Consider the following 17170-nt stretch of genomic DNA (forward strand, 5'->3'; position numbering starts at 1 on the left):
GGAACATTTAGCTATAAGTTGGTGTATAAAAGTCTTTTCTTTTATTTGCAGGTGATCCATAATGGACCGTGAAGTGGATGTCAGGTTGCAACAACGGTCAGTGATGGAGTTCCTATTCACAGGAAGTTGCTCCCTGTTTATGGGGAGCACACAGTGGATCGCAGCTGTATCCAGCGGTGGTAGCGGAGGTTTAAAGAAGGTGATTTCTCTCTGCTGGACAATCCATGATGCGGTAGGCCATCGATGGCAGTGAGTGATGTGAATAAGGAGACCACTGATCAAATCATCCAAAATGACAGATGTGTGATGACATAACAGCTTGCTGAAATGACTCGTTTGTCATTGTGATCTCTCAAAGGCTTTTGATTGTGTAAATCATGAAATTCTGCTAGACAAGCTCAAGTATTGTGGCATGAGTGGGACAGTGCACAAATGGTTTAATTTGTACCTAACTGGAAGAGTGCAGAAAGTTGAAATAAGTAGTTCTCGTAACATGCAAAGATCAGCACATTCCTCAAACTGGGGAACTATCAAGAATGGGGTTCCACAAGGGTCAGTCTTGGGTCCTTTATTGTCCTTATTATATATTAATGACTTGCCATTCTATATTCGTGAAGAGGCAAAGTTAGTTCTCTTTGCTGATGATACAAGTATAGTAATCACACCTGAGAAACAAGAATTAACTGATGAAATTGTCAATACTGTCTTTCAGAAAATTACTAAGTGGTTCCTTGTAAACGGACTCTCACTGAATTTTGATAAGACACAGTACATACAGTTCCGTACAGTGAATGGTATGACGCCATTAATAAATATAGACCTTAATCAGAAGCATATAGCTAAGGTAGAATATTCCAAATTTTTAGGTATGTCCATTGATGAGAGATTAAATTGGAAGAAACACATTGATGATCTGCTGAAACGTTTGAGTTGAGCTACTTATGCAATAAGGGTCATTGCAAATTTTGGTGATAAACATCTTAGTAAATTAGCTTACTACGCATATTTTCACTCATTGCTTTCATATGGCATCATATTTTGGGGTAATTCATCACTGAGGAATAAAGTATTTATTGCACAGAAGCGTGTAATCAGAATAATAGCTGGAGTCCACCCAAGATCATCCTGCAGACATTTATTTAAGGATCTAGGGATATTCACAGTAGCTTCTCAGTATATATACTCTCTTATGAAATTTGTTATTAACAACCAAACCCAATTCAAAAGTAATAGCAGTGTGCATAACTACAATACTAGGAGAAAGGACGATCTTCACTATTCAAGATTAAATCTAACTTTGGCACAGAAAGGGGTGAATTATACTGGCACTAAAGTCTTTGGTCACTTACCAAATAGTATCAAAAGTCTGACAGATAACCAACAAGTATTTAAGAAGAAATTAAAAGAATTTCTGAATGACAACTCCTTCTACTCCATAGAGGAATTTTTAGATATAAATTAAGAAAAAAAATATTAAAAAAATAAAAAAAATAAAAAAATAAAAATAAAAAAACACAAAAAAAGTAGTTATATTAACTTAAGTATGTTGTTAAATTAACCTAATTATGTCATGTATTGGAAAATTCGACTCGTTCCACATCATTACGAAATATCGTATTCATGATCCATGGAACTAGTATTAATCTAATCTAATCTAATCTAATCTAATCTGTGGTATCACTGGTACAGTCACTAGGGTACAGAAAAATCTGTGCCCATTGGGTGCCTGGATTATTGACAAGAGAAATGAAAATGATGAGGAAGAATGTGTGCGAGGGTCTCATGAAGACCTTTACTGAAGAGTCGAAACAGTGTTTTGACGGCGTCATTACCCAGGATGAAACATAGTTGTTTTTGTCCGAACCTGAGAGCAAAACCCAATCCATGGAGTTGCATCATCCCGGTTCCCCTCGGAAGAAGAGACCAAGACTTTCACGAACTGCGGGCCGAATGGTGACGGCCTACTTCTTCTGGGATCAGTGTGGTGTCATTTTCATTGATGGTTTGGAACCTGGCTCCACAATTAACCAGGACCGTTACTGTTTGTCATTGGACAAGCTACGACGTGCCATCAAGACCTACAGAGCACAGCTTCAGAGTCAGCTCATCAGACTACACCATAACAATGCCAAACCCCATATAGCCATTATGAGGCAAGAGAAAATCAGGAAAATGGGTTGGAAAATTGTTCCTCATCCTCCCTACAGTCTGGACTTGGCTCCATCTGATTTTTACCTCTTTGGTCGTCTGAAGGCCCACCTGCGCGGTAAAACTTTTGACACTGAGAAAGACCTTATTTCCTGTATCAAGCGGTGGTGTAAGAGTCAGTCTCCAGAATTTTACCGAAGTGCATTTACACCATGGAAACAGCGTTGGGCCAGATGCGTCACAGCTGATGGAGGCTACATTGAGTAGGCTCAATATATAGCTAAATGTACCAAGTATGTTCACAAAAATTTCATTCTCTTCCCGCAAAAAATAAAAAAATTAGAGACGACAGTGCAAAACTTTTTGATCGCTCTTTGTAGATTCTCATCGTGAATCGAAAGGTCATTTCAAGCTTAGATGATGCGTGCATTATCACTTTACGGCAAGATGGCTTGTCAGCATCGGACTCTGCTCGCTGAATTGACGTATACCAGGGTGGCGTCATTCGAGCTCTCAATCACGTCATCGGACACAAAGCATTAACGATCTGCTTTGTAGAGGTAATCACCCACAGTCAACGCCAGCTAATGACCGCTACTTCCAAATTATCTCTCATAGGTACCCCGACGAGAATACAAGAGAGGCAATTGGGACAGCTGTGTCAACCTAGACAGTACACAACCGTCTCCACGTCATCAACTTGACCTCTAGGCATCTATAATAGCAGTACAAACACTTGAGCACCATCGCGTACGAGGAAGGTGAGCAAGGGAACACCTAGAATGGAACCTTAATCAGTAACGTCGTGTTCTCTTCGCCGACAAACGGAATATTTGTAGAAGAGGTGGCCAGGTATTAATGAACGTCCCTGGCACACAGTTTCAAGGATTTAGATGGAGAGGGTTCGATGGTATTTTGGGAATGGTCGTCAGGCGTTCCTCATCACTACAGAGGGTAAGTATCGGGACAGGCTCCTCCAACATGTTGTCTGATCCTAGAGTCAACATATCGGCAACAAATTCGTCGTTCAAGTTGCAAATGGACGAGCAGACGGCGCTAACCTCATGAACACGTTGCTTCAGGACGCAGGAATAAACTGACTGGAATGGTCTGTGGTATCTGTTGACATGAACCCAACAGAGCATGTTTGGGACCGTTGAAACTTGCACTGTGTCTTTACAGGAACCATCCTCACACACTGGATGACGGCAGGAGCAGCTCAGCTAAACCAGCTCTTGGACAGCATGTCAAGGCCGATGCAAGCAAGTTACAGTGCATGGGATGTAACAAAACGACGTTGAATGTTACCAAGCAGAAGTTTTTCGTTTCACAGATGGGAAAAGATCTGCAGTTTCGAAAAGATTCCGTTTATTTTATTTATTATTTTATTTTTATTTCACAGTAATGTAATTTTTTTAATTTCGTAAGACGTATGTTTTATTTCCAGTTTCCCTAGAATCTTACTCTACATACGTTTCTATATATGGAGCAGATGTGTAATCTTAATCATTTATTTAGATACATTCTGCTTCATATCCGCAGAGTTTGGGTTCATTTGTTGAGCCATTATTTCTGTGTATCAGTACTGCAATTTTCGTTCCTACCCTTCCTACCCATACCTTAGCTTCATATTTCTGCTCCTCCAAAGTTCTATTAGCCCCTGCAAGTCCTGGAACGTCATGCTTTCCGTACAGTCGTGCAGATGCACCTATCCTCACCACACGCGCACTTTATCAGCTGATTCAGTTCCTGGTCCTTCCATAATTCATAGAGTGCCTCAGGATATCCGGTATCTTCCGTACAATTAAGCAACCAGAATACCATCGTGCTGCCAATCCTTACTTAAGCCGGATCGCCGTCGTGTCCCTACCGTATTACTTTTCTATATCTGCCCTCATTACATATCCTGTAGCTTTAACTGACTTCCATTTCGTGATCGAGAAATCTGTGGAGAAATTACTCAATAAAACGAGTTGCCGTCTGTCACACTCACCTTCCTTTACGTAAAATCCCATTCACATAACATCCAAGTCACAACTTTATTACACACCTTCCTCAGGTCCCATATCGAGTATCTGATGACCTTAAATGCACATAACCTCTCCCCTGGGGCAACCATCGAATCAAACCGCCTATCGGCTTTTTCCAGGATTCTGTATCTACATACTTACTCCGCAAACCACCGTACGGCACATGGTGGAGGTTACAGCGTACCACTACTTTTTTTCTAGTCATTTCCTTTCCTGACCCACTCACAAATAGAGTGAGGAAAAAACGACTGTCTGTAAGCCTCTGTAGTAGCCCTATTTTCTCTCATCTTATCTTCGTTGTCCTTACGCGAAATGTATGTTGGCTGCAGCAGATTTCATCTCCAGTGTCCGCCTCCATAGCAGAGTGATCGGCTGGCTCGGAGGTTGTCCCCGCTCTTGGACTGGGTGTTGTTGATTTCTTCACCATTCGACCCTCATTTATACGCAAGTCGCCGAAGTGGCGTCAACTAAAAAGATTTTCACAGGCGGCCGGACTCCCTGCACGTGGGGCTTTCGGTCTATCCACACGCATTATTATTATTATTATCATCTTTCCAGTTGGCCTCAAATTGGCGGTTCTCTATACCGAGCGAGGTGGCGCAGTGGTTAGGACACTGGACTCGCATTCGGGATGACGACGTTTCAAACCCGCGTCCGGGCATCATGATTTAGGTTTTCCGTGATTTCCCTAAACAGCTTTAGGCAAATACCGGGATGGCTCCTTTGAAAGGGCACGGCCGACTTCCTTTCCTCATCCTATGGGACTAATGAATTCGCTGTTTGGTCCCCTGAATCAACCAATCAACCACCCCAACCAACCACCCGATTCTCTGTATTACTGCAAGAGTGCCTCTCGAAAAGAGCGTCGACTTCCTTCCGGGCATTCCCATTTGAGATCACGAAGCATCTCCTTAATGATTACGTGCTGATCGAACCTATCGGTAACAAAACTAGTAGCACGCCTTTGAATTGTTTCCATGTCTTCCTTTAATCCGACCTGGTGGGGATCCCACACACTAGAGCAGTACTCAAGAATGGGCCACTCTAGGGTTGAGTACAATATATCTTTTACAGATGAGCTATACTTTCCCAAGCTTCTTCCAATAAAAATAAGTCAAAGAAATTTAATTTTAATTAACCGAGCTTCCAGGGAAGTTAACTATTTCATGTGATGGCGCATGAACTTAAGAGTCGCAAATATTCAGAGGTACAACTCTACAAGCTCCGACGCTAAAATCTCGAACGCACAGAATCCCAGACGCTAAAGACTCACAGACACTAGAGACTAACAGACGCGAAAGACGTTGACAGCACGTGCGTTGGGTTTATATAATAGTTATGAAACAAAAGGGACGATCGTTAGAAACTTTTCGAATAAAGCCTCTTGCTGTAATTCTTCAGGCTTTCCCGGCGATCTAATGACATCTTGGGTTGTCGGGTAATGCTCCAGAAGATCGCAGCGAGCGGGCGCGGACCGCAGAGGGAGCGCCTGGTGAAGGGGGAAGGCCACAGGAATAAATACTGGACCAGGTCAACTCGAGGAGAAGACTCAGGTCGCACCTGACGAAGGTAACGAGTTACGCTACCGAAATATCGTGCAAGTACGACACTGATATCCGGCAGAACACCCGGCAACCGAAGATGTCAAAACACGTTGCTACTTTGCATATAATACTCTATTCCATTTGCTTTTATTTTAATTTCCTGCTTTAAAACGAGTATCGTGATTTTATATAAATAATAAAATGTCGTGTGACTAGGGCCTCCCGTAAGGTAGACTGCTCGCCGGGTGCAAGTCTTTCGATTTGACGCCACTCCGGCGACTTGTGCGTCGATGAGTATGAAATGATGATGATTAGGACCACACAACACCCAGTTCCTGAGCGGAGAAAATCTCCGACCCAGCTGGGAATCGAACCCAGGCCCTTAGGTTTGACAGTCTGACAGTCTGTCTGACCACTTTTTTCTTGATAGGTCTCATTTTGTTTTATATTGTTCGTTGAATTCGTTCGGGGCGGATGTCCGATGACACCCGTTCAGGTTCTTTGTTGATCCGTTCACTCAGTTTTTTTTAATTTTTTTTTAATTACAGAGGGTAGTTAACCCTCTGACCGAGCACGCTGAGCTTCTGTGCCGGCCCACTCACCTACTGGGTGGGGGCGGACGTGATTTTATATGAAATATGGGAACTGTTCATGACTAGTTTGAATAAATTTTAGTTTCAAAAAGGACCGGATATGTGACGAAGGGTTACACACCCCATGACGCAGGTCCAGAAACCTGCAGCCATGACTGTCACAGAATCGACGGAGCCTCCAGTTGAGACCCTCCACTTGGCTCCAATCTAAGGGATCCCGATCGACACCTGATAACTGTGGTGTCACCGCCAGACACCACACTTGCTAGGTGGTAGCTTTAAATCGGCCGCGGTCCATTAGTACATGTCGGACCCGCGTGTCGCCACTGTCAGTGATAGCAGACCGAGCGCCACCACACGGCAGGTCTCGAGAGACTTACTAGCACTCGCCCCAGTTGTACGGACGACTTAGCTAGCGATGCAACACTGACGAAGCCTCGTTTATTTGCAGAGAAGATAGTTAGAATAGCCTTCAGCTAAGTCAATGGCTACGACCTAGCAAGGCGCCATAGCAATTGATAGTTATCGTATGAAGCATGTCTCATCAAGAACGATGTATACAAATGATGGATTAAAGTTAAGTATTCCAGCAGCTACGTACTTTTCTTTATAGCATTCATTACGTATCCTGTTTCAGACCTCACGCCATCCTGCGTGAGCTTATGGCGTGCATGTCGGCCTTCCCTAGCTATATAACAAGTGTTTTTTTTTTTTTTTTTTCACACGGTACGTTTGCACCCCTACACACGCCAATAAATGAGGCTGCCGCTCGTTACCTTGAATTCTGTAGGCGGCGAGATGAAATCCAAATTGGCGTGACCACTCCGTCCAGGTTTCCACCTCCGCATCGTAGTGCCGAAACGGGGGTGCAACAGCATGTTGTGGCTGCGGAAGCGGTGAAGCGGCGGCCGCCGCATCGGTTTGCATTGCACGTTGACCCTGGACGAGCCGTCCAAGGGCATCCAATAACGCCTGCGTTTGCTGATTCTGCAAGCGATAAAATTCGGACAGTACATTTGGAGATTGTGGCGAAGCCATGACACAAATAAATTAGAGCAATACGAACGCGAAATCCTCTTTTAAGCCTCGTCGCCACTTGTTATATAGCTAGGGAAGGCCGAAATGCACGCCATAAGCTCACGCAGGATAGCATGAGGTCTGAAACAGGATACGTAATGAATGCTATAAAGAAAAGTACGTAGCTACTGGAATACTTAACTTTAATCCATCATTTGTATACATCGTTCTTGATGAGACATGCTTCATACGATAACTATCAATTGCTATGGCGCCTTGCTAGGTCGTAGCCATTGACTTAGCTGAAGGCTATTCTAACTATCTTCTCTGCAAATAAACGAGGCTTCGTCAGTGTTGCATCGCTAGCTAAGTCGTCCGTACAACTGGGGCGAGTGCTAGTAAGTCTCTCGAGACCTGCCGTGTGGTGGCGCTCGGTCTGCTATCACTGACAGTGGCGACACGCGGGTCCGACATGTACTAATGGACCGCGGCCGATTTAAAGCTACCACCTAGCAAGTGTGGTGTCTGGCGGTGACACCACATTCGGCTTCCTCAAACAACACGGGGTTGGCACTTCTGCCGACGCTTCAATAACAAAGCTGCAAATTGTGAGCTCTGCTTGCACCCTGTCAGCGAGCCCAGCAGGCTTCACCACTTCCACCAGACGTCTCTAGGAGCTGCGAATAGACTCAGAACCCAAACTACAGGTGTCTTTGGCGTCGTCATGAGCAACAACTTGCTGATGATTGTACCCTGGCCCCTCGATAGCCACAGGCAGGGTCTCCTCACCATCTCGGAGGATGACCCCCAGCAGACACACCAAGTGCACACTGGAACACACTGCAATTCTTTCTAACCCTGGACGTTATTTCCCGAAAGGGCTTCATGACGAGCCTAACATTGGAGCTCCCGATAAATAGTAAACCCCTTCCGCCCATGTGCCTGCTCGGAGCCTGCTGAAGGAGCGAGCACCTGTCCACTCACAGAGTGAACTGGCGAGGCTAGACGGCCAGCCTCCACACTGATTCTGCGTCTCGAGCGACGCGACCGCGAAACAACCCGCCACTCACCCTTCAGTGAGCGGGGATCCCCGCGTCGGATAAGCTGGAAGGTGCCCAACAGCACAGCTCGTTTGTGAAACAGGTGACGCCTCAGGTGTCTTATACGTCGCATCAATCTGTCCGCTGCCGCCACACACTAAAGCCGTCGGCACACGGGCCGTGCTGTCGAACGTCAACGTTGAGCGTGCTATAAAGTTCAACGTGCTGTTGAACGCTCAGAAATGATGTGACTTGTGCATACGGTACGTGGGCCCCAACGTGGTATACGCAATCACAACGCACTCCAGCGGCAGTTGAGGGATGCTTCTAGTTCGTAAATCACACTGTTTACTAAACGGGCGCGCGTAAAATTCCCACGTTAGCCCTATTAAAACGCACATTTCCTTCATCGTCCACAAAAAGGAAAGTACCATGTCCAATCGAAAAGGACACAGGCTTATAAAAGTTCCATTACAAACAGTGCGATACAAATTTGCAATACTTCTCCACATAATATAAACATTATTTCATCATTCCCACATTTTAGTAAAACGCCAAGGTCAGCCTTACTTGATCACTGTTCCTACGCAGTAGCAGAATCCTTGAAACATGTGAATTAAGAAGCGTAAAAGAAAAAGGAGCAAAATATCGTTATACAAGTAGCGCAAGCTGTCCTATAGATTAAGACAATCGAACAAAGTCACCCCTCAAAAAAGGTGAACTTATATTTACATAACATCAAATATTATAGTATATACTTATATTAAACTAATAATAAAGTATCAGAACCTAATAAAAACGCAAATGTTAGGGAAAAAATTTGGAAGTGTCGAGTCGCGAACCACTGCCCAAACACGCTACTTCATACGGATCAGTGACGCTACTCACTTTTTTTTTAATATATATCACGACACAGACAAAATTTTTAATAAAGTGAAAAAAGAGAAATAATATTGGCACCAGGGAGGTTTTTTTAATTCTTATTTTTATTTTTTTAATGAACCAGCCAACCATGAAATGCAATAATTTATCAGTCTATCACGCTGCCGATTCCGCTTTTTTTTATTATTATATATATACAGGAAACACACCGAAATGTACACTCAAATGGCAGTGTATTCCTTCAAAAAACGAAAATATTCTCGTTTTTTCCAAAACACTTATTGAAGGCAATCAATTAAAATAAAACAAAAGAAGTCATTTCGACAAAACAAAAGGGTGAAATCAGAAAAACGTATAGGAAGGAATGGGACGTCAATTTTAACGTGCCCGCACATTCTTTCATCCGCCACTTCTACATCGTGGAACATCTAAATCCATAGAAGTGTCCACAAAAATAAAAAAAAATAAAAAAGAGGGGCATGGCAACTCATCCAATGCCTTGGCGATGAAAAACAAGATACAACATATTAGAAAAAAATTCACAATAACGGGGCATCCGGAGCCACTTCCAATGTGCGGTGCCCTTATAGTAGGAAAAGGCACACGGTTCTGCGTCATATCCACTCACCATCACGTAGTGGACATAATGGTCAACAAGCCACATGAAGGTATTGTTCTTCGATCGAGGAAAGAAGGTTGAATCGGGACGCACTTGAATCTCCTCCGAGATAGCCGCCTCCAACGTCCTGAGGAGAAAAGCCAGTTGTCGGCGAAGCCACCTCCAATGGTCATGACCGCAGGAAATCAACCGATGAGATAATGTATCAGTTTCATGGCAACGATTGCAGCGATCCGTTACACTGAAGCCAATACGAAAAAGTCGCACGTTGGTAGGTGCAAACTCATGAACAACTTGGTACCACGAGGACACCACTTCCATCGGGAAAGTCGGGAGGCTGATGTTAGATCAAACAATCTTCCAGTTCGTTTCTGGCGACAGGGCTTACACAGAGGGATGACTATGAGGAACTGGCCAGCGGCTTAACAGCATTTTTAGGGAGAGATTTGCTTGGGAAAGGATATTTACTCCTAAAAACTGATCTCAAGAAAAAATTCCCTGACGTGCCGTAATTTATAACTAATCCTACCAATATCTACTTGAGGTGTTAAACTCGCCGGTCGGATACAGTCATAAGGGCGAGCTGTAAGTAACTGGGGGCGGGGGGGGGGGGGGGGGGGGGGCGCGTTGACACGTTAACACGGTGCGACGGATGAATGAGGCAGACGCCTTAACCCGAATGTCAGAGAGGCCCAAACCTCGCTGCAAACGGGGCCGCGCCGTGACTCCATAACGCACACGAAATAGAGAGTGACGCCAGATAAACCTGCCAACTTCGCTATACCAATTGGTACTCAAGAACAAGCATGTTAGCAGTTGCTGAAAACCTTAATCGTAGATATGTTACTAACTGAAATCTAATTATAACAAATTATACCAAGAACAACGCGTTTTGGGTGGATCTTCAGTGTGTCGCTGCCTTTAAATAGCATACTCTCATAATATACAAGTTACAATAATTCTTTTGCCACGAATATGATGTTTCTCAATATTTTATTGGAACGAATTACACAGTTAACAATAAGGCAGCAGCCTGCATATGGCTGACCGTGGCCACAAGCGTCTTCAACTATTTACGAACTGCAGCTCGCTCCTCCTGCGCCCTCGCACGATAATCACACGCCTTATTCATCCTACTAACATAAGAACTGAACTACGCGAGCAATCAGAAAAAGCTAAAAATATGTCTTGCTGGTCTCCTGGTTCTGAGCCAGTGTTGGCTGGCATCTGATTGAGGTGTGATCAACTGTCGCTGGCCGTTCAAAACAAATAAACAAATGACCTCTGCACTACAGACTTCGCGATTGTACACGTTACCGTTACTAAAACGCGATACTACAGTTCTCAAATAAAAAATACGCAATGAATTTAAGAGTTATACAGGCACACAAAACACGCAAATATTTAAGAATTGTCTATGAAGACGAAGGCTGACTGAGGGTAAACTCATGAATCATTACGACGACCCACTTTGTTTTAAGGAACCTACGTTATCACGTTCCGTATACTGAGTCCTTCACGTGTTATCCAACGACATACTGTAAATCACAGAAACACGTTGTCAGGAAAACACTGAAACTTTTCGATGTCGTTCGCTGTGGCCGAGCGGTTCTAGACGCTTCAGTCCGGGAACCGCGCTGCTGCTACGGTCGCAGGTTCGAATCCTGCCTCGGGCATGGATGTGTGTGATGTCCTTAGGTTAGTTAGGTTTAAGTAATTCTAAGTCTAGGGAACTGATGACCTCAGATGTTAAGTCCCGTAGTGCTCAGAGCCATTTTAATCATTTTAAACTTTTCGAATGACGCGACAAATACACTCCTGGAAATTGAAATAAGAACACCGTGAATTCACTGTCCCAGGAAGGGGAAACTTTATTGACACATTCCTGGGGTCAGATACATCACATGATCACACTGACAGAACCACAGGCACATAGACACAGGCAACAGAGCATGCACAATGTCGGCACTAGTACAGTGTATATCCACCTTTCGCAGCAATGCAGGCTGCTATTCTCCCATGGAGACGATCGTAGAGATGCTGGATGTAGTCCTGTGAACGGCTTGCCATGCCATTTCCACCTGGCGCCTCAGTTGGACCAGCGTTCATGCTGGACGTGCAGACCGCGTGAGACGACGCTTCATCCAGTCCCAAACACGCTCAATGGGGGACAGATCCGGAGATCTTGCTGGCCAGGGTAGTTGACTTACACCTTCTAGAGCACGTTGGGTGGCACGGGATACATGCGGACGTGCATTGTCCTGTTGGAACAGCAAGTTCCCTTGCCGGTCTAGGAATGGTAGAACGATGGGTTCGATGACGGTTTGGATGTACCGTGCACTATTCAGTGTCCCCTCGACGATCACCAGTGGTGTACGGCCAGTGTAGGAGATCGCTCCCCACACCATGATGCCGGGTGTTGGCCCTGTGTGCCTCGGTCGTATGCAGTCCTGATTGTGGCGCTCACCTGCACGGCGCCAAACACGCATACGACCATCATTGGCACCAAGGCAGAAGCGACTCTCATCGCTGAAGACGACACGTCTCCATTCGTCCCTCCATTCACGCCTGTCGCGACACCACTGGAGGCGGGCTGCACGATGTTGGGGCGTGAGCGGAAGACGGCCTAACAGTGTGCGGGACCGTAGCCCAGCTTCATGGAGACGGTTGCGAATGGTCCTTGCCGATACCCCAGGAGCAACAGTGTCCCTAATTTGCTGGGAAGTGGCGGTGCGGTTCCCTACGGCACTGCGTAGGATCCTACGGTCTTGGCGTGCATCCGTGCGTCGCTGCGGTCCGGTCCCAGGTCGACGGGCACGTGCACCTTCCACCGACCACTGGCGACAACATCGATGTACTGTGGAGACCTCACGCCCCACGTGTTGAGCAATTCGGCGGTACGTCCACCCGGCCTCCCGCATGCCCACTATACGCCCTCGCTCAAAGTCCGTCAACTGCACATACGGTTCACGTCCACGCTGTCGCGGCATGCTACCAGTGTTAAAGACTGCGATGGAGCTCCGTATGCCACGGCAAACTGGCTGACACTGACGGCGGCGGTGCACAAATGCTGCGCAGCTAGCGCCATTCGACGGCCAACACCGCGGTTCCTGGTGTGTCCGCTGTGCCGTGCGTGTGATCATTGCTTGTACAGCCCTCTCGCAGTGTCCGGAGCAAGTATGGTGGGTCTGACACACCGGTGTCAATGTGTTCTTTTTTCCATTTCCAGGAGTGTAGCTTAGCCCTTCTTGGTTACCTTTTCATAAGATCCGTGGTAATACCTGAGTCCCGCTGTCACATCACAAATTAATGTGAATAATTAATGTTCTGAAACCTTGTCAGAACAGGTTCTTGGATAAATTAGCGACCTGCTTTCGCTTCCAGGTGGTGTGGATCCCTAGACGGGTGTTCATTCACTGCCAGAGCCTGGTTTCTCCACCTGTGGGCCATTTCCTGGGAGTTCTGCCGCCTGTGCTAATACGTTGTCTTTTTAAATAGCAGCTTAAAGTGACATATTTCATCCTGTAAGAATATCTCGATTATCTTTTCTGTACGGACACGCTACTGAGTGTCTTTCTACAATGTGCTTGTATCTTCTTAGCACTAATACTCATTATTAAGGTATCAGTTGTTACTTAAATTCACTGCCTGATAGAAAAGTGACGCATATAGAAAGGGAGGAGGAAACTAAACTAAACTTTGCGGGATGAGAGGCTGTGTGATGTTATTTCAGTGATTAGAAAATAAAGCCAAATTTACAAGGAAACTGGACGTGAGAGCCCACTTACAGTAATAATAGTAATGACGTTGCACTCCCTCTGGCCTGGATTCTGTTGGAACTAGTCTTGTAAGCTGTTGTATCCTCCATTAAAGGAAGCTGACTCACAGCTGTTGTAACTGTTCCTTGATACCCTGGGACGGAGTTGCGTCTGAGCTAGTCCCACACATGTCCTATCGGGACGCATTCGGCTTCTTGCTGGCCACGGCAGTATGTCAGCATCATGAAGGTAGTTAATACAGACATATACCATGTGTGGACGAACATTTTCCAGTTGAAAAATGGTACCACAATACTATGGCATGAGGGGTAACACATGAGTACGCAGGATGTCTATGATATACCAGTATGCCGTCATAGTTCCCTCAATCACACCAGCCGTGACCTGAAGTCATACCCAATGGCTTGACGCACCATGAAATTAGGTATAACACCACTGTGCCTCTCCAGACCACTGGAAGAAAATGGCTCTGAGCACTATGGGACTCAACATCTGAGGTCATCAATCCCCTAGAACTTAGAACAAATTAAACCTAACTAACCTAAGGACATCACACACATCCATGCCCGAGGCAGGATTCGAACCTGCGACCGTAGCGGTCACGCGGTTCCAAACTGAAGCGCCTAGAACCGCACGGCCACACAAGCCGGCCTACCACTGGAAGAGTGGGACATCTCTCCAAGTCGCCGACATACTTGTCGACGTTGCTCATCCGAGGTAGTGCAGAACCACGATTCATCGAACACAATGTGATGCTATTTATCTGCAGTCCATGCTTCCTGCTCACAGTACTCAGTGGTGTTAACGGGAGCCTACGCATGTGTCGGTGATTCCCCAGTCAGGCTGCTGCTAGCCTCTCACCAATGCTGCAGGATGATACAGATTGTTGCTGGGAATCCATTACTTGTTCCCGGACGGAAGACGCAGATGTGAAAGGATTGTGATATGCCTGGTAGACAATACAGCGATCCTCCCTTGTTGTCCGTATCTAAATGGTTCAAATGGCTCTGAGCACTATGGGACTTAACATCTATGGTCATCAGTCCCCTAGAACTTAGAACTACTTAAACCTAACTAACCTAAGGACATCACACACATCCATGCCCGAGGCAGGATTCGAACCTGCGACTGTAGCAGTCGCGCGGCTCCGGACTGAGCGCCTAGAACCGCTAGACCACCGCGGCCGGCTGTCCGTATCCAATGACCTAGATGCCGGTTAGAGAAACACTTTTCATGCCTTTGAATGATACCCTAAATCACGTACAGCAAAGAGGCCCCCACTGAGAATTTAAATTTCAATTTTTAACTCAGGATCTTGGAATTCTGAAGAGTACTGGGGTATATTTTTCTGGTGGAATTTCATTCAGTGGTCTCCTTGGGTCACTTATTCAAAAGTTAGACCAAATTGTTAGTTATAGGGATGTTAATACATCTGTTAACATAGTTAGGCTTTATTTTTTGGGTTATAAAGCAGCTGCTAAATGAGTCGCAGTTCCCGTGAATATCACTAGTACACCAATCGACAGCTCGCCCGGCTAGCCGCGCAGTTTAATGCGCTGCTTCCCGAGCGGGTAGGCGTGCTCCAATCCGCCCAGCGGGTTAGTGTCTAGGTCCGGTTTGCCGGCCAGCCTGTGGATTCCTTACTTTTAGATGCATAATTTTACAAAACATTTGACCTTGCCTTTCAAATTTTGTTTTCAGATTTTGTTCATAAAGCATGAAATATAATATATTTAAATATCGATCGCATTCTATTATTATTAAGAGTATACAGATCAACTGAAAGCGGAGTAGTTTCAATTTATGCTGTGATTTAACACATCATTTGCACAGCTAGCAGCAACTGCTCGTGACATACTTCAGTCTTCGCTCAGATCACGAATTACGTTTTTCTTAGTTACCCTGATTACTTTGAAGAAATTAATTTTTTTTTTTTTTTTTTTTTTGTCCGCAGCTCGTGGTCGTGCGGTAGCGTTCTCGCTTCCCACGCCAGGGTTCCCGGGTTCGATTCCCGTCGGGGTCAGGGATTTTCTCTGCCTCGTGATGACTGGGTGTTGTGTGCTGTCCTTAGGTTGGTTAGGTTTAAGTAGTTCTAAGTTCTAGGGGACTGATGATCTTAGATGTTAAGTCCCATAATGCTCAGAGCCAGTTGAAATCTTTTTTTTTTTCAATACTAGACCTCACTCTAGTCAATTTCATACCACATTTGGCCGTTTCCCTCTCTTTATTTGGCTATGAAAATTCAGATAAATATCGGTGAGTAATTTATAGACTTCCAGAGAGCCTTCCTTTCACTCCATTCACATATTTGGCCAAAACGTAGAACAACGTCGGAAGTAAATTTTAATCTCATTTGCGCTCATGTTTCAAATGGCACGGGGCATTTCGAAATACATAGAGTAACGTCTACAAATATGCTCCATAACTCACTGTACAGTTCAGAGCACAGTGGAGGGTACACTGTACCAACATTAGTGATTTTCTGTATTACTGTATTCATGCACTGCTCCCTATGCGAGCCGTACTGTGGTGGTAGTAGAAATGTTACAAGAAGTGTTACAAGAACACAATCTTTCTAAGTTCAATCAAAATGATTTCGAGAGAACTGCTACGTCTTTTTTCCAAAGATCCCATTTAAGGTCTTTGACCATCTCTGTTATACTTTTTTGTGGACTATAGCGACTTTTTACCAGTTTAGTTGAATGTAAGAGAAAAGGAAAATCTATTGAAACACTTAAGCATACATTGGTAGAGCACTTGCCCGCGAAAGGCAAAGGTCCCGAGTTCGAGTCTCGGTCCGGCACACAGTTTTAATCTGCCAGGAAGTTTCACTAAAGTATACAGTTAGTTAGTAGCTACATCTAAGACTAAATTAAATTCACTTCTTGCCTTTCAGTACTTAATGTGCTATTCACAACTGAAAATCCGCATATCATCGTGATTTCTCGTTTAAAAGAGTTTGAGTAACACACCCAAAATATTGTGCGTCTAGGAGGACCCACAAGCCCCACGTTAATTAGTTAATACATAAATGAAATTTATTAGTAAGTATATATTTAGCTTTTATTATAAATGAAAAATAATGATTTTTATAGTTTTTCTACATTTTAATCACATTTTCCGCACTCTTAAGCCAAGCATGCTCATGCGCCCTCTTATAACACAGCTTTTCCAATTTATAAATACGATAATTATAAAGCATGAACAGACACGGCAGTTGATATCAAGTGATCAAGATGAGTGTTAAGCGGCTGTTCCACGCATTGTCTCTATAACAAGTTACTGTTGTGTATATTTTTTTTATTCCCTTAATCTCAGACTTTTTAACTTTTATATTTAATAGTAACGTTCCATTTTGTCTTTTGTGTATTCTTTAGTTCTGATGATGGCTCATTAGAGGAGAACTCAGTCAACTGTTGCACTTCTGTCCAATGCCGACAAGACAACTGTGAATAAATAATTATGTCCCAAAATAGATAATGTGCTCCAACTTGGCAATTCCAAATTTCGTTGAATTA

This window comes from Schistocerca americana, chromosome X, assembly GCF_021461395.2.
Source record: "Schistocerca americana isolate TAMUIC-IGC-003095 chromosome X, iqSchAmer2.1, whole genome shotgun sequence".
NCBI classification, from domain to species: Eukaryota; Metazoa; Arthropoda; class Insecta; order Orthoptera; family Acrididae; genus Schistocerca; species Schistocerca americana.